The sequence below is a fragment of the Carcharodon carcharias genome, chromosome 4 (assembly GCF_017639515.1).
Source record: "Carcharodon carcharias isolate sCarCar2 chromosome 4, sCarCar2.pri, whole genome shotgun sequence".
NCBI classification, from domain to species: domain Eukaryota; kingdom Metazoa; phylum Chordata; class Chondrichthyes; order Lamniformes; family Lamnidae; genus Carcharodon; species Carcharodon carcharias.
In genome coordinates, this window is record NC_054470.1 from 24,346,605 (window position 1) to 24,365,739 (window position 19,135).

General features: G+C 40.5%; 1 protein-coding gene across 3 annotated transcripts in view; it reads right to left on the bottom strand.

The window, feature by feature from the left end:
- LOC121277224 (protein prune homolog 2-like) overlaps window positions 1-19,135 on the bottom strand; it is a 496,270-nt gene that overhangs the window by 309,836 nt on the left and 167,299 nt on the right. The window lies entirely within an intron of this gene.

Here is a 19,135-nt window from a genome sequence, read left to right on the forward strand (position 1 = left end):
GCCATTGACAGGATCATTAAAACAATTAAAGGACCTGCCAGTCCAGCCTTAAGGCTGGTGGGCAGGTCAGGAGCCCCGGCGGGCAATAGAAAAAACATGAAACCTCATCCAGCGGCGGGATGAGGTTTCATGTAGGGATTTAAACAGTTTTATAAAGTTTTAGTGTAATTTATGAACATGTCCCATCTCATGTGACATGAGGGGGACATGTTAAGGATTGTTTTTTTTTCTATTTTTAATGTTTTTAAAAGTGTCAGCGATCTCCCTGAGGCAGCACTTAGCCTCAGGGAGATGTGCGCTCTTTTGTGCGCATGCGCGAAAGAGCACACTCTAGTTTTTGGGGAACTCCTCCCTACCCCCCGCATAGGGAGCTCATAGTGCTTCCTGCCAGACGTCACGCTGGGCAGGCCTTAATTGGCCTGCCATGTAAAATGGCGACCGGGCCCGCTTCCCCGGTGGGGATTGGCTCCCCGCCCGCCAGAGATTGGGTAGGGCCCACCTGCCCGGCAGACAGAAAATACTGCCCGAAATATTCTGTTGACTTGTTTTCAATTCTTCCCTTGTAATCATCAACTCCATCATTTTAGTTGTCAGCAGTGTGCACACGTGTATTTCTTCTTGACATCGATATGGAGAGCAGCCTGCCTGAAACCCCCAATACAGTATCCAGAATCAGGTCCAGGATCCAAATTTTAATAATTCGGATGGTTGCCTACACAACTAGAGATTTAGCCCTTGGGAAGCAGTTGGTGTAGGTTGAACTGTCAGCACCATCAGCCACAGAAAAATTTTACAAGACAATGGGGAAAATTTCCTGCAGATGATGGCAAAGTTATTCAGGCGTTCAAATTGCAACTCAAGTCTGAAGCACTTGATGGGCCCAACTTCCACTGTAGGCAAGGTCAATGCACCCTCATTCACTTGGCATACTGATTGCCCAACGAATATTAGGGAGAAGGTTGAGGAAATTCAGAGTCAGAGATTCCCTTAAACCCCAGGGATGTCCCTCAGGTTCAGGTTCAAATCCAGCCTTTATTTTTGACTGATTATACTTCTGTGAAGTGCCCTGGGATGTCTTCCTATTTTGAAAGTACTTATATAAAAGCAAGTTACTGTTGTAGTTAAAAATAAAGCTCAGCTTGTAGATAATTATACTATTCAGGGAGCTTAATGGCATCACCAGACACAAATTTATTCAACATCAATGGGTTTGTTGAAGTACCTGTGAAGTGAATGACAATATTCACAATTTAATATTGAAATCCGGAGATGAGGAGGTGAATTTTAACAAATTTGTTGAACAAATAAAGAGACACACAGGAGGACCCCATCAAGATTTACAGGAGCATAGATTTTGCAATAACACTGAGGCCATCAATACTCACCTTTCTTAAAGGGTAAACCGGACAGCAACAGCCATTAATCATAAACGTGTAGTTAAACATGGGAATCAGGAAACGGCTGCCCAAGTTGCTCTACTCCTCCTCAAACTTCTCTCCCTGCCATCTCACATGGATGCACACTAATGAAATGCATGGAATGCATGATGTTGTTGTACTTATCCACTAGATACCCACTGAATTCACCAAAAAAAGTTACAGCTTGTTCATTCTTGTACAAGTTTATTTTGAACAGTGAGAAGTCTTAATTACTGCCAAACAAGCTCTTTCGCAATGATAATTAATTTTTACCAGCCCAGTGTCTCATTCCTTTGGAGTTAATTGCTGTTGGAGATTTTTTTTTTAAAGTTTTATTTTAAAAAAAAATTTCTCCAGTTTCTTTTTAAATCTCTCTCGTTAGCCAATCTTTCATTCCCTTTATTCCACTGTCTGTACGTGATTTGGCATTGAATTAAATATTCTAACTTACACTTTATGGGTTAGATTTTACGCTGTTGATTAAGAATTCTTCAATCTGATTGATTAAGGAGATATACAGTTCCCTACCATGTTCACACAGGTCCCAGATGCACTTATAAAGGGCTCTGCACTAAACTGGATTCCTTCAACATCATGGGTCAAAATCCTGGAATTCCCTCCCTAACAACACTGTGTCCATACCTACACCACATGGACTGCAGTAGCTCAAGAAGTTGCTTAAGCCCACCTTCTCAAGGGCAAATAAATGCTGGCCTAGTCAGTGGCATCCACATCCTATGAAAGAATTTTAAAAATTACTGCATATTCCAGTGCAAAAACCTATGGGCAAGCCAAAACTTGCTTCCCTGCACTGTTCATCCACAAAGTCTGAAACAGGAGACTGGTTTTACAGTTTCCCATGGGGTGAGGGAGGCAAATGGAAGTAACTGGTCTGCTTGCTCCCGCTGTTTCAGCACGGTGAACCAAGCATCGGATGGCCAGTGAACTGCCTCCCGGCAGGAAGGCAGACAACCAGCATCGGGAAGGAGAGCCCCCATGAGAGAGGTGTTAGGCCATGAACCGGAAGTCGGTCGCAATGGGTTGGTGACAACTGCATGAGAAATCTCCGTGTAGTGATCCACGCCATTTGAAAGAAGTCCAGGAGAAGGCAGAATCCAAAGTGAACATTGAAGCAGTGGAGCAGCAGGTGAGATCATGTTGTCCATTCTGGTGACTATTGTGCCAGCAGTATCTCATTCAGGACCCTTGCCAGGGAGGATAAAACATCTGAGCACACCTGCCCCATTCCCCTTCTGAATAAGAAGCGTTCAGAAGAAGAGTCATATTCTACCATTAACTCTGTTTGTCTCACCGCAGAGACTGAATATCAACCTGACTATTTCTAGCAGTGTCACCTTTGAATCCTCACCATTTATTGCACTGCCAGGCCAATGCGAGGTATATGGAGATGTGGCAGAACTTTGAGAGGGTTTACCTGGCCTGGCATGGACAGTGGAGGAGTCAACCCTGGCCATGAGTGCTTCAGAACATCCACTGAGAGCTGGCAACTGTCATAGAGGGCCAGGCCCAACAGCTCACTGATGCGATAGTGGGTATTGTTCTGACTGGCACTTCATCACCTTGTCTCCGAGTTCAGGTACCCAGAGCCAGAGCAAGGGACAAGGTGCCTGGAATCGCAGCCAGGTCCTAGATCTTCACAGGAAAGCAGGGAGGGCCAAATGGACCTCAGAACAGCAGATGAACAGCTGTTGGTACCATCGGGGGGCACCTTGCAGTGCACTCCTGATGCAGACAGCCTCTCCCCCTGCCCCTCAGCTACTAACACCAATGCCTCAGAGTTCCACAGCAACAGAAGAGACTCCTGCCACTATACAAGAAATGCCCACCATGCCAGGGCCCTCACAGCCTCAGGCATCTAAAGTCATACCAGGCAAAGAGGCATCAGGGTCAGAAGCCTGTCTCCACTACAGCTAGTGGCAAAAGGGGAACATCACACTGTAGCCGTCTGGAGAGAATTAAAAACACATTAGTCACACATGGGTTCACAAGAGTGATTGTATAGGATTTGTTATTTGCAGATATACTGCTTAGATTCTGTAGTAAATGATATCTACTTGCTGTCCTGGCTTCATTTGTGTTTCATGTTTGTGGTGTCCCAGTTTGGATTTGGATCTACTGACTGCTATCTCAGGGGTTTTTGCTCATGTGGGTCCCCCTGAATGATCTCATTTGTGCCTGACCATTGGCACATGCACAAACAGTCCTGGTGTTGATGCCTAAGAGATACAAAAAGAGGTGAGTGAAGCAAAGATGTTATCGTTCGATGAATTCTACATTCCTAGGTAAAACATCACTTTATAAGAGACTCCCATGTCTCTCTGCCGTCCAAAGCCTGCTGTACACCAGGTTCCTCTGCTGGCTGGCATGGCTCCTCTTCCTTGTCCTCAGACTCAGCCTAAGGATGCTCAATGGTGGCCTTGGGAGATGCTTGGCTCTCAATGTATTGCATTTCAGCCTCTGTCCTTGAATTTCTAACCAAGGTCATGAGCCATCTCTTCAGTGGTCTCCAAGAAGCCAACCCTCCAAAGGCTCTGGTGCACAGAACATCCTAAGGATGTAAGAGTCGTGACTACTCTCAGCATTGCGGTCACACACCTGCATGACTCTTTTACGATGGTCACACACAGGCTGCACAGTGATGGAATGAAAACCTTTTCGGTTGACAAATGCCCATTTGTCCTGATGAAGCTTTGATGGCCACATGCATGCAGTCTATCACACCTTGAACTTTGGGGAATCTAGCTATACATGTGAAGTCTCTGGCTCTCTTGGCCTGACAAACATTATCTGTGATGAATGAAATGAAGTCAGCTGCTCGCCTACAAGTACACAAAACCTAGGAGCAGGAATAAGCCATTCAGCCTCTCAAGACTGCTCTACCATTTGATAAAATTATAGCATGTCTGATTGTGGCCTCAACTCCACTTTCCTGTCTGCCTCCCAAAACCCTTGACTCCTTTGTTAATCAAAAATATATTTTAGGCAGTGAATATATTCAATGACCCAGCCTCCACTGCTTTCTGGGGAAGAAAATTCCACAGACTAATGACCCACAGAGAAAATAATTTTCCTCATCCCAGTCTTAAATGAGAGACCCCTAATTTTTAAACGGTTTCCCCTAGTTCTAGACTCCTGCACAAGAGAAAACGTTCTTTCAGCACCCACCCTGTCAGGCTCCCTCAGGATCATATTGTTTCAATAAGATCACCTCACATTCTTCTAAACCCCAATGGGTATAAGCCCAACCTGTTTGACCTTTCCTTATAAAATAATCCCTTCATCCCAAGAATCAGTTGAGTGAGCCTTCTCTGAACTGCTTCTAATGTAATGACATCCTTTCTTACATAAGGAGACCAAAACTGTAACAAAGGCCCTGTACAGCTGTGGCAACACTTCTCTATTTATTTATGCGATTCCCCTTGTAATAAATGCCAACATTTCATTTGCCTTCCTAATCATTTGCTTGCCTGCACACCAAATTTTTGTCATTCAAGTACTTGGACAGGTTGATCTCTCTGTACCACAGAGTTCTAAATTCTCTCTGCATTTAAATAATATGCTGCTTTTCCATTTCTGCCAAAGTGGACAAGTTCACATTTTACCACATTATACGCCATCTGCCAAATTTTTGTCATCTCTTTTAATCTATCTCAATCTCTCTGGAGACTTTATGTCCTCTTGACAACTTACTTGCCTACATATCTTATTGTCATCGGCAAATTTAGCTACCATACATTCAGACCCTTCATCCAAGTCAATGATATGGATTGTAAAAGTTAAGGCCCCCGCATTGATCATGCACTCCACACAGCTTGCGAAGACGAAAATGACCCATTTAACCTTATTCTGTTTCCTGAAAGGTAACCAATCCTCTAACCATGCTAATATATTACAACCTACACGATGAACTCTTATTTTTATGTAGTAACTTTCGATGTGGCATCTTGTTGAATGTCTTTCGGAAATCCAAATACACCACCATCAATTGGTTCCCCTTTATCTATCTTGCTCATTACTTTCTCAAATAACTCTAATAAATTAGCCAAACTGATTTCCCTTCACTAAACCACAATGACACTGTCTGATTGTATTATGATTTTCTAAATGTCCTGTTATTATCTCCTTAATAATGTATTCTAGCATTTTTCCTATGACATTAGGCTAACTGGCCTGTGGTTTCCTGCTCTCTGTCTCCCTCCTTCCTTGAAGGGAGATGTTACATCAGTGATTTTCTAAACCACTGCGCTCTTTCCAGAATCTAGGGAATTTTGGAACATCACAACCAGTCGTATCCACTGTCTCTGCAGCCACTTGTTTTAAGACCCTAGCATGAAAGCCATGAGATCCACGGGTCTTGTCAACCTTTAGTTATAATAGTTTTCTCAGTGCCTTTTCCCTAGTGATTCTGATTCTTTTAAGTTTCTCTCTCCCTTATATCTCTTGATTTTTCCTCACCTAAACATTACATCTGTCACTACCATTATGCAATGGTGAGCTGAAACTTCTGATATGCTGCAAAGATCTCTGGCTGCTTCCTGGAATGACCCTGCTCCATAAAAGTTCAAGGCCACTGTCATCTTGAGAGCTACACACATAGAATGGCCATCTTCGCAGTTTGATCTGATCTCCCCAGCCAACAATTCACAAAGGGATGTCACCGTCTCCCTGGAGAGGCGCATTCTGTGAAGATGTTGTGAGAGCTGAAGGTAATTTATCCTTCACCTGTAGTTTCTCTGTGCAAGATGGTGTCTTCCCCTACCACAAACTGCTGTTGTTGTTTGTTTCGTGCATGTCCTTGGACATCAGCAGGTCCCTCAAATGCCTGGACCACAGGGCCACAGGGTACACATTTCCCTGGACAGCAGGCTTCCTCTGTCTCCTTCTTCTTATATCTCCCTTACTGGAGGAACATCCTCCAGAGTGCACAATCCTCATGGGGGACACCGAGCTCCGTTCCTCTGCTGGAGACCAAGTCAACCAGGATATTCCTGTCCCTAGACCCCCTTCCCTCCCAATCTCTCCTTATTTGTTATGGCATTCTAAAAAAAGTGAATAAATGAAGTCTAATAACATCCAAACACTACCACCTTAACCAGCAGACTCCACATACAGCCATGGTGTCACTTGCCGGCCTTTGTATCCAGCCTTGTGCTACCTCCTCATATGGCGTAACTCAAAATGTTTTTTCCGTGCGCTTAATGAAAATGGAGCAGGCAAAGTAAAATCTCAGTCAATTGGGTCTTTATCAAGCTCCATAGCTTGTTAATTGCTTTTTGAAAATGGCAGGCAGGCTTCCTCTAGGGTAGCACCCACTCTCCTTCCCTAATATTGGAGACTGGCAGATTGCTGACCTGACAACATCATGCTGTGTTTAATGTAAGCACAGGGGTGGGGTGGGGGGAGGATCAATCCACCCGATTTGAAGCCGTAAAATCCAGCCCATGAAGTTAGCACATGAAACGATACTATGGGGGTGGGTAAAGAGAACTACAATCAATTTCATCTATGTCAGGGAAGTAACCTACAGTAACAAATACTTAAACATTTGGCATTTTGGTAAGGCAGCCTTGCATAAATATACTGTATCATAATACATTTTAAAAATACTGACCAGCTTTTTAAGCACATATAAAGCGATAAAATAAAATAAGCCTCAAATTCTGACATTTCTAATGCATTAGAACAAGTATCGACAGTTAGCAATGACATGTAAGTAGCCCGAGTATGTTTTGGATGTCGAATTGAAACCTCCTGTTCATCAATTTCTACTGTGTGAAGATTGAAGTGCCACCTAATGTTGGCTTACTGTTGAATAAATTGGAAAATGTACATTCAACAAAGCAAATTCCATGCCTAGCACTTTAAGGGTTAAATGAGTGGCTGATAAAATGTAAAGAAATAAAATCCTGCTGATACAACATCTGTACAACAACAGGCATGAAATAAATTACTGCAAAAAAAAAGACATCATCAAATCCCAGTGAAAGTATTAAAGCATCACTCTTGACAGTATGCGAGATAAATAAAACTTCCATAACTTTTAGATAGACAAACGCATTAGTCTCACAGTCAATGGAACGCCCACAGCAGCTTATGAACTAATGTCATGTCATTTAGCTGTCTGATGATGTTCAATTCAAAGGAAACAAATAACCTACTGATAATAGTGGCATTGCAGAAAACAGAAATGATGTGCAAAACTTTCAATTTCATGTTACCTGTTCTTAGAAAATCATACACTGAACAATTTTTTTTTTAAAGTTCACATCTGAAACTCAATTTTTTTCCCTCAAGTATATCCCACTGGGACACTTTAAGACCATTTCGGTTAAAAATGCATCCAGTACAAATTAAGCATGCAGTGAGTATGATGCTGGGACTTCCATATGGTGAAAATCTAATAAAATCACTTAAAAAGTTAAAGGAAATGCAAGTTTGTTGTTTAAAAAACTAAATCAAATATGGCTAATTTGCAAAAATCTGCCCCATTAACTTATAACTAGATACTCCTTTCCATTAGCATTTATTTGTTTTCCCCACGATAAAGAAAGGAACCTGGCGTCACTGAAGAACAATATTTATGAAGCAATGATGCCATTCTTTTAAAGTGCAAAGGCATAATATCAAATGATTTGAACAGAAGGAATGCTGATCTGAAAATTTAACTGATTTTTTTTGCTAAAATGTTTAATTGGATTATACAAAGCAATGTTAATGCTTTGCATTTTATATAATTTATAGTGATGAAGTGTTCATACTGAATAAAAGGTCTAATATTATGCATCATGCTGTTTGGAGAAAGAAAAATCATTTCTACAAGAGTTACTGTAGTAATAAAAATATTTCTTTATGACTGGATATACATAGATTTATGAATACTTGATTGGGGACTTACATAATTAACAAAATAAAATTCAACAGTGCATGCTTAAAAAATGAAGTAAAAGTGAAGTTTTCTTTTAATTGTGACACGTTTTCCCAAGGTTTGCTTAATAGTTGTATCAAAATATTATTAATTACTTACAATATCTGCAATACCATTGCACATTAATGATAATTAAACTGACAAGGCACTTGCCTATGAAGCATCTAAATAATTCCTCTTTCATCATAAAATAATTATTTTTCATGTCAAATACTACCAGAATTAGTCTCACACTGCCATAGTACACTCAAGATTAATTGGAACTGATTGATTTAGCATACAATATGTACTCAGTAAAGGGGAACACTGTATCTGCTAACATTTATTTCCAGCCACAATTAAAAAATCATAAATAAATATATACATAATGTAAATGACATCCATGAAACAAATTCATTTCAACCCATTTAAGCACATTAGTAGCACACTATGTGGCTTTAAGATTTGGGCTGTGAGAAGACCCCTTGGTGATTTATTTAATATTAATCTCTAATGGCCTCCCCTCGGCTATGCAGCACATCACCAAAGGTCCAGAGTATATAAAAATGAGCGGCTAGGTTCTCTATTGCACAGACATGTTTTTGGCAGATTCTCAGCAAGTTTTGTCAGGGATGAGAGACACCTTTTGTGTATGCTTCTTCTACTGCCCCCGAGAACGACTGACTATAATGTCCTTGTTCATTTAGCTGTATCATAAAACAAGACATAATAGCTTACATACAAGAGTATTTAAAAGAGTGAAAGATAATTATCAATAAATCAGTTTAAGTTTTAGATAATACTCATTTTATAAAATTTTATTGACAAATTTGATGGTTTTAAAAAAAATCTCTTCACTTGAGTAAAATACAATGTAAGGGCATTCAATTAGCACAAAGTTAAATTTTAAAAAAACACAAAGAGCGATCTATTAGAGCTTTGTCAGTTAACTAAAAGAAAATTACCCAACTTGACATAATTCGTTCTAACAAATTTATTTTACTGAATTGTTGGTAAGCAAAATGGCATTATTGTTAAGTAGTCTGAGACCAGTTTGTTTCTCATTTCCCAAAACTAATTTATTCTTAAAGGCAAAGAATTATTTAAAACTAATGTGATTATGTAGGAAAATAATCAAAGTTGTTGAATGCTAAACACAAGAAAATGAAAAATCAGCAACTGAAACATAAGGATAAAAGCTTTGAGAATAATTCTGAAGGGTTAGGACCAAAGTATTAACCCCACTCGTTCCTTTATTTGCTTATATATTTTCATTCTGCAATCTTATTAAATATTACTGTGCTATTAAAGTACCTCAATTCCAAAAAAGAATTTTTTAAAAGGACATAAGTCATAAACTAGAGTTTTAGGTCACATCATTGCTCAATTCATTATCATATTATATCAATTACAAAATAAAAGTTTGAAAAGAAATGAAGGCAGATGAAAAGAACAAAGCTTTTGATTCTGAATAGCGAAGAACAAGTGTGTTGAGGAATATTCCAAAAAAACTGACCAAAATTTAAGAATTTTTGACAATTAAGCTCATTTATATTACCATGGTAAGCATCTGGCAGCTTCTTTAATAACCTGGTTAATATCTCTAATATTAATATCACATTACAAAAGAACCAACAGAAGGTAAAATCTGCCAATGACATTTTTTTTCTGAGATACTATGAATATCCTTGATAATAATGCTGCAAAATTTTAAGCTATTTAGCTAGTATCCTGGGGATAAAACAAGTAAATTGCCTAAGGTGTCAGTAACCTAAGTGTGAAATGAAAGAGGCATTAGATTGATATTTTCAGTTCTACAGTTCTTTGTACCTTCCTGAAGACTACTTATTGCAAATACAAATATCTAATAGCAACAAAAAACTTAATTTAAGTAATCTGCAGAAACTAAGTGATGCCTTTATTCCCAATTAGACATTTTCTTCCAATAGATAGAGAAGGGGACCAACAAGTTTCAATATTGTTTCATGCCAACAGGTGAAGGATTAGACATTTTGAAAGACTTGTGAAATAAGAGGCCAGCCACCCTATGTCAACTTCTGTGATGTTGGTTCAGTGGTCACACTCAAAGAAAGTTGTGGGTTTAAGTGCAACTGCAGGACTTTAACAAGCATTTTCAGTTTTAACTGTTTTATATTTATCCTGAATATGCAATTTATGTTTAATACATATAATCCATTTCATAATGTTTTGGGATTTGTGCCAAAGTTTCAGTACAAATCAAACAGCAAAAGTCTTATGAGTTCATCCTCAGGTTACATATACATGACAAGTTTAGCATAAATCAGGAATAAAGGCCCAACCTGACACTGGAATCAAGCTGAGGCTGCTTTCTTTGGAGAACCTCCAAATTGAAGCTGCACACACACTAATTGTAGTACTGGTACAAAGTGAAACCACCTTGTTTTAACAGTGCAGTTATAGTGTAAATATAGCCCTAGATTCATTTCATTGCTTCAGATTGAAGACCATCAAAACGTTAACTGATAGTTATACCAGTAAAACAATAAAAGATATTGGCCACAGTTTTCCTCCCAGCCTCTCTTCTGGGAAAAGAAGGCAAGCTGCATCAAATTCTTGCATTAAGCAAATTGCCCAGCAGTGGGCGCTTTTTAGCAATATCAAACATGATTTTCTGTGCTCAGTCCACTCTTTCATGATCCCAAAAGAATGGCACATTCAGCAAAGTTAAGCAGCATACCAAAAGCAGTGATAGATGACACATTTCAAAAATGGATAAGTATATACATTTACTTGGGTTCATTATTAGAACGGTAAGAAAGAATCATTATTTAACTACACATATAATAGAGGGCAGTCACTTATAATGAAATAAGTTATGTTATTAAGCAAAACAATTTGATTCAGAGTAAAAATAAACAAGAAGTGGGAATGCAGCTCCACTGCACCATTCATAAAAGACCTTGTGTAATTTGTCCTTCATGATTACTCATGCATGCAACAGAACTACATTATTACCAAAAGGGTAAACAAATGATTTGTTTGCTTGAAATAAGGGGCTTTAAAAGAGCCACCACTCCTCAAAACAAAAATATGTGTTACTTCAAAATCAGCAAACATGAGCAGACACAAAAAATAGATAATACGTTTAAGAAGTGACAACAAATTATTCATTAATACTGTTCTGTTTTGAGTATCGCTATTTCCACAAACACTGGAATTTAAAAAGTGCCAGCAAGAGAGGAAAGGGGGCAGAAAGCAATTGTTTGTCTCTTAATATCTTGCTTAACTCATTTCATAGCTGCAAATTTAAATAAGGTGAATGTTTTGCTCTAGGTCACTTTGGAGTTAATAAAATTAAGGAAGGAGACAATTTCATCATATTACCAGCAGAATAAGAATTAAATCGTGCCACAGAATTTTCTGCCCAAGTGCATAGGTGTGACAGCCACTGGTGGGTATAACAAAGTGGAGCAAGATGATAGGAGGTCCCAGGAGGTTGGAGACACAGGAAGCGTACAGCTTGCAGCAGATGCCAATCTGGACAGCAAGACAACGACAAAGGAGTCAATTGCCTGGATATGGGAGAGAAGGGCGACAGGAAAATGTTCAAGCCTACCAGGGAGACTGTGATTGAGGTGCATCATGTAGGTCACAAAGATTTGAAGGGACAAGCAATCATCTACACTTCACCACTAGTGACAATGAGTGTCAGTGCCAGACTAGATGCACAATCAGCTGCACTACTGAAGATCTGTCACTACAAGAACAAGTAAGAGGCTAGGACTCCTGTGGTGAGTAACTCACCTTCTGACTCCCCAAAGCCTGTCCACCATCTGCAAGGCACAAGTCAAGAGTGAGATGGAATACTCCCCACTTGTCTGGATGAGTGCAGCTCCAAAAACACTCAAAAAGTTTAACACCATCCAGGACAAAGCAGCCCGCTTGATTGGCACCCCATTCACAAACATTCACTCGCTCAGCCTCCGATGCACAGTGGCAGCAGTGTGTACCATCTACAAGATATGCTGCAGGAACTTATCAAAGCTCCTTAGACAGTACCTTCCAAACCCATGATTGTTACCATCTAGAATGACAAGCACAGCAGATACATGGGAACACCATCACCTAGAAGTTCCCCTCCAAGCTGCTCACCATCCTGATTTGGAAATATGGAGAATTAAGGTTCATTATTAAATGAAGGGGCAGGAGGTTTCGAGGGAATTTGAGGATCAAATGGGCAGTTGGAATCTGGAACACACTGCCTGAGGGGTTGGGGTAGAGGCAGGAACCTTCACAACATTTAAGAAGTACTTAGATGAGCATTTGAAACACCATAGCATACAGGGCTACAGGCCAAGTGCCAGAAAATGGGATTAGAATAGATAGGTGCATGATGGCTGGCAGGGACATGATGGGCCAAAGGGCCTGTTTCTGTGCTGCATAACTATGACTCTATCTATTGCTTTTCCTTCACTGTCCCTGGGTCAAAATCCTGGAACTCCTTCCCTAATGTAAATGTACCTACACCATATGGACTGCAGCGGCTCAAGAAGGTGGATCACCACCACTTCTCAAGGGCAATTAGGGATGGGAAATAAATGCTGGCCTAGCCAGCAAAGCTCACCTCCCTTGAATAAAAAAAAACTTTAATTTCTGTGCAATGAATGAGTGTCAGTCAGCAGGATATATTAAAAGTGAAAATGATGTTTCTCAGTACTTGTGTTAAACATGTTTAGTAGCATGACATTCTGAATATTGCTTCTGATTGCATAATGCTGTTAAGTGCTGCCCTAGTTAATGGAGTAAAACAGCAGTATGGCTACATAGCTAACTGGGAATTTAAGGGCAACAAAATGCCTGAGTGTGTGCATCTGCAATTAATGGTGGATCTGATTTACCTTAATGCCAGGATCTCTTATGTATGAATCACTGTAGGCTCTTAGTTTTCATGGTTACATGATTGCACAGAGCTGCTGCTGGTATTATTACTAACTTACTGCCCTGGGTTACTTGACATGTGGCATACTTCCTCACCATGCCTATCTAAGCAGAGACAATGAGCATTTGTGTGATCCTGAGAATACCTCTCTTTCAGTTGCCTTTAATTGCTCACTAAGCAAGTTGAAGCCAGCCATTAATAAATTTTGACAACTGGATCCAAAAGCTTTCATTCCAGCAGTAGAAATACTCATGATAAATGTTGCTACTGTTCACTGAGCTGTGTAACTGTGGCCATCAGATGTTCAACTACAGAATGCAATACAAAGATCGATCCAACTGAACAATACCACTTCTAATGCTTTGTACATAGAGGCAAATAGCCTAAAACTAAATCCATGGTATTCCATTTGCCTACAGAACAGAGTTATGAAGATCCCCATGCCAATTATGTAGGGCATTTAAGATATCAGACCTGTACCAAGTATCTCCTCATTACTATCTCTTTATCACCAATACTTAGTATTCACCATGTACTTCCTCTTGAACATCTTTACGATCATCCCTTGCATCGTGTGATTTTGTGTTGGCAACTGCTTTAAATAGGGATGACGACAGTTAATGTTTAGATGAGTGAAGTGTTTAGATGATTGAGTCTACCACGCAGATCACTGGATTGCCCTTGCTAATTGAAGACAGCAGATGATACATTAAAAAGAACATTTTAACAATGCCTGCTTGACAGTAACAGGGCAGGTGGGCTGTTAAATTGGAAATCGGGCGCTTTGTGTCTGTTCCCGGCTTGTTTAAATCCATTGCCATTTCAACAATGCTTCTTTTGCAGTAGAGAAAAATGCTGTCATAAGAAGGGGGAGGACTTAATAAAATGTAGTTGTCATGGTCCAAAGATGTCATTCACTGACTTGATTTTAACCGCTGAAACTTAGTGGTAAGCAGCAGCCTGACCAGAAGACTCACAGTTAAGTTTCAATATTTAAATTTTTCTTCAAGGTTCCCTGTGGTTCAAGGGCCAGATGAAGCAGGAATATTCCAGTGGCCCTTACAAAGCAGCTTTGGGCAGCCCCTGCTCCAGGCTTCTCCCTTTGATTAACCCCACCCACTGCTACTTACTTTAATGCCAGACACCATGCTCTTTGCTCCCTGGTGTGGCCTCCAACTGCATGAAATCCCACTCGCTGGCCACCTATTGATTGCTACCATTTTCAACAAGAAATCCACCCCCCAACATGGTATTGAGGCCAATGAGTTAAAATGGCTCCAGCCATTGTGTCAGTGCCATCGTGGGTGCTTCCTGCCCACCCTTTCCCCAGCATGCCACACTTAACACCCAAGTTAAAGGTGGGACTTATGAGTATGTAGGCATACTTAACAATATGGGCACTGTATTGTAAATAAAATGCACCATTCTGGTCAATAGATATAGATACTGTAATGTAACAAAGCATGAAAATTAACAGAATGTAAAACTAATATGACACACATTACTATTTCTGCACACTCCTCCAAAACAAATCCCTTCCAGACTCTCCCTTCTGAACAAATCAACTATTCTTTATTATCGAGCAAATTATTTGCCATTGGGCAAAAAGGTTGTTTCACAATGCTGCCCTAAAAACACAAGGGCTCTGGAAATACAAACTGAATTAGCTTCCTGTCGAACATTCTTTTCCCATCATGTCATGTGTAACATCATTTGCTGGATTCTAACTTTCAGAACTGCCCAGAGTGAGGGAGTCCAACAGCGTGTCAGGAACCCTAAAGTTCCGGCAGCATGGCTTTTTAACCAGCCAGTCCATTTGTAACGTACTTCCTTTCCCAACCAGTTAGAGTCAGTGCGCATTAGTCTATTTCAGCTCCACTATTTCAAGGGATCTGCAAGGGTTAGATTTGAAGGATTGTAAAGGTCCACTGGTGGGGCTAGAACCTACAGACATGGCAAGGCAGCACCACTTCAGTTATGTGACTGGACTTGTTGCTGCGCGTTGTAAGGGATGCAGAGAGATTCTGTTCCCCAAGGACGAGAACGCATTAGCAGATTCCGAAAGCAAGTAGGCATGCTTGGAAATGGAAGGGAAGATCAGCAGCAGGTGTGTGGTGTCTTGCTCCTGGATATAGCGCCACAAGATGTACAATGACCTAATCAGGGCAGGGAAGGTGAGTGGAATGTATATTCAAGTACAAAGTCCTTCATTCTGCCTTCTTCTGCACATCATTCTTCATTCCAACACAACTTAGAGGTGAGCTCATTGCCCCTCTGTCGAGCAGAAAGTATGCACGGTTGCATCAGCTTTTCCATCATGTGCCATGAAGTCTCAAGCCTTCATGGTGATGTCTACATCTATGGAAAAATTAGCTGCATGAAGCATAAGACGCTGCAAGCTGGCCCTCACCAATAGCCTGCACACTTAGAATACCATCTTATTTAACATAAAGCAAAACATTACCTTGGCAATTCAGCATCTCACTGAAGTGCAGTAAGATGCTCTCCAGCTCTTGACTATCAGCAAAGTGGAGATGGACCATGAGAGGGATGATGGATAAAAGGCTCAGGGAGTGGAGGCTTTGCTCAAAGCATTTCTACTTCTGATCCTTTGGCATCCTGCCTGCCTTTCTGCAGGGCCAGGGAATCGAATCATGGACCTGGTGCTTCTGTTTCTCTGAAGCCTGGGAACCATCTGTGCACACAGTTCAATTCAGAATTCAAGGTTTAAGCAGTTAATGAGCAGTTTGCATTTTTAAACAGCAGGCCTGGCTGCCACACAGAAATTTCCCAGATGCCAAGGATCATGCTGGAAGGATCCCTGGAAGGAGCCACAGGCGAAGAAATTAAGAGCTGTGGGAACTTTGACCACCATGGGCAACATGGTCATCCAATTGACAGGGGGTCTTCTTCCAGGAGGTTGCAAATGCCAGCAGCTACCTGACAGGAAACTCCGAGCCTCCTTAGGCACTGGTGCTCAGTCATGTCCAGGAGTTATACTCTGCTTGCATACTCTCCTGTGAGCTGAAGCACTATAGTCATTCTCTCTGTCCTGTGGAGTGGCAGGAGTTTGAGAAGGCTGCTGCTCCTCCTACTGACGTTGGTGTTACTGCTGCTCAACTTTTTGCTCATCTAAAGTCCAAAACAGAACTGCATAAGCAGTTCCTATGGTGATCAGAAGGTTGAAAGCTCAAAGTGCAAAACAAACACAAAAACTCCAAGGCAGTAGAAATGACTTCCACGCTATCGGAAGTCATCTCATGAAAGCACATCCTCATAACGAGGACCTCTGAGCAAAAGCCTTTAACTTAGCCAAGGAAACAGGCATCAGCTCTCAGTATTTAAAGCCTATTTTGATTGTCAATTGCTCAGCCCCCATCAAATCCCGCTGGTCTCTCACCTTGTTTTCCCTGGTGAGTTTCCAAAAGCCTGCGTAACTTGTATGCACACAGTTCCATTCAGGATTCAAGGCTTGAAAAGCAGCTAATGAGCAGTTTGCATTTTAAATAGCAGGCCCGGCTGCCACACAGGGGTTTCCCAGGTGCCAGTGAACGTGCTCAGGTCAAAGGAAGAAGTCAACAGGTTCCTGCCAGTTTTCTGGCATGTGAGCCATTTTAGTTGTTTTAACCTACCGCTCATTCAGATTCAGAAACCCACCCACCTTGCCAGGTTAAAACACCCCCCTTAAATCTTTGCTGGAGGTCTTGAGACACAGTGGGTAGCATCTCTGCCTCCAAACCAGAAGCTCTGGGATCAAGCCCTACTCCAGGACTTGATAGCCATGGAAGGTGCGTTCATAACATGGCCAAACAGGTCAAGCGTCAATCTGCAAATCCTTCCAACATATGCCAATGATAGGCAATAAGAGCGGGAGAGTTTCCTGGTCAGTCATATGATGGAAAGAAAATTAGAGAGTCTACCATCATCATTAATAGCTTCGGACTACAATATGCATGTAAAGTGCATGTTGCCAGAGCAACTCCAACTCCTTGGGAGGCCAGGTGGCTGGATGTTCAGTGTGGATTAGATTGGTGCCAACAACTCTGGGTTCGATCCCTGCTCCAGATGGAGTGGATTCAGGATCTGCCTCCTTGCCTAACCCATGGTGGAGATTGTAGTGTTGTGGGTCAGACCTGCTTTCAGATAGAGAATTGAAGAAGAAATCTTTGCTAATATTTATCTGCATCAGTACAGTATTTTTGTGCATGTTGTTTTCCTGTGAGTCCATGATATTTTGTAGTAACATTCTTGCCTTACCTTTGCTGTCTTCTTCTTTCTTTAAAGTCCTTCAAACTACTCACTCTTGAGTGATAAGTTATACACTGGCTATGCCAATGAAAGTATTTTGATATAGTTACTAAGTATATAATTAAGACATGATGGGCCAGGTAGCCTCCTTCTTTATTGACCATATAGGTTTTATTACTAGAGTTCCAGTCAAGCTTTTGGTAATGTTTTTCCCAGGGAACCTGTAGAAAATATGAGCAGACACAATACTCGGTGGCAGCACGCAGAGATAGACTGTATATAGAGAGAGATTCTGTGCAAATGGTAGAGGGCTGCAATGAGTAGAGTCCTGCAGAGCTCCACGTTGGAATTATTATTCTTAAAGATTTTCATAAATTATCTAAAATAAATGCTGGTAGCTTCATCATCTTAATGCAGATGACAACAAAATACCAGGGCCGATTAATATGGTGGCAGGTTGGGATACCAGCTACAGGAGGACTGAAAATGTTTGAGATATAGCAACTGACAATTTGCAGACTTAGTTTAATATAGGTAAGTCAAAAGTAATGGCATAAGGTATATGAAATTAACAGATATTATAGGATTAATAGAGAAATACTGACAAGAAGAATCAAAAAGAGATCAAGTCGACATAGATAAGTCTCTCAAGATATCATACCAATGTCTGACTTTTTCAAAAGCAGTCTAATGTTCTATTGAATAAAAATACAGCATAGATCAAAGGAATGCAAATAATACTATTTGCATAAAGCACTAACCAGACCCATCTGACTATTGCATGCAATCTGGGACCCATGTTACAAGAAAGAGCTGGGAAAGGTATACAGAAGAAATGGTTTGGGGCTTACAGAATAAAAGAAATGAGAATAGATTCACAAAACTGGGATACTGGTTGTTGGAAAGGCTGTGGCACATGATTGAAGTTTTCAAATTAATAAATCTTGGAGATATAGATCAGTCTGGTTTATTTGATTTTGTACAAGTCAATGGATCAAGAGACATGAGCACAAGATGAAGAGAGAGAGTAAGGAAGGGTATAAGAAAACATCACTTCAGTGTATTAGTTCAGATCGCTTCAAGCTCAAACTGGATATCTCAAAGAGAAACAATTAATCAGTTACAACTGCTAGGAGAGCAGAAAAGTGCATTGGGCAGACCTACAATGTTTTTTGTCTTCTCACTTGCTATAGTTTCCTTCTCAATTGATTTGTGTCCTGTCCTCCCACTAAAACCATTAATGCAACGCTCTTGCAACAGTTACGAATGAGCTGTGAGCCTTGTTACTGAAGTGGACTTTTCTCAGTTGCTAATGAGCTTTCCAAAACTGCATTAATGAACCTTAAGACACTTAAACCCAAGTGCTTAAGAAGTGCTTTTTAAACTGATATCTTTGTTATCAGTCATCAAATTATATTTTCAAATGACGCCCATTTTAATAATTTTGATAGTGACAATTTCAAATTACAATTTGAACAACAAGTATTTCACTTACTTTTTCTGAAATAAAAGGGTACTTTATTTATTGTGGACCAGCCTTGCACATTTGTAAAAGGAGGTGCAACAGATAAAGGTGATTAGCAGACTTCAGATAAATTATTTCATTTAAAAAACAAAAATCCT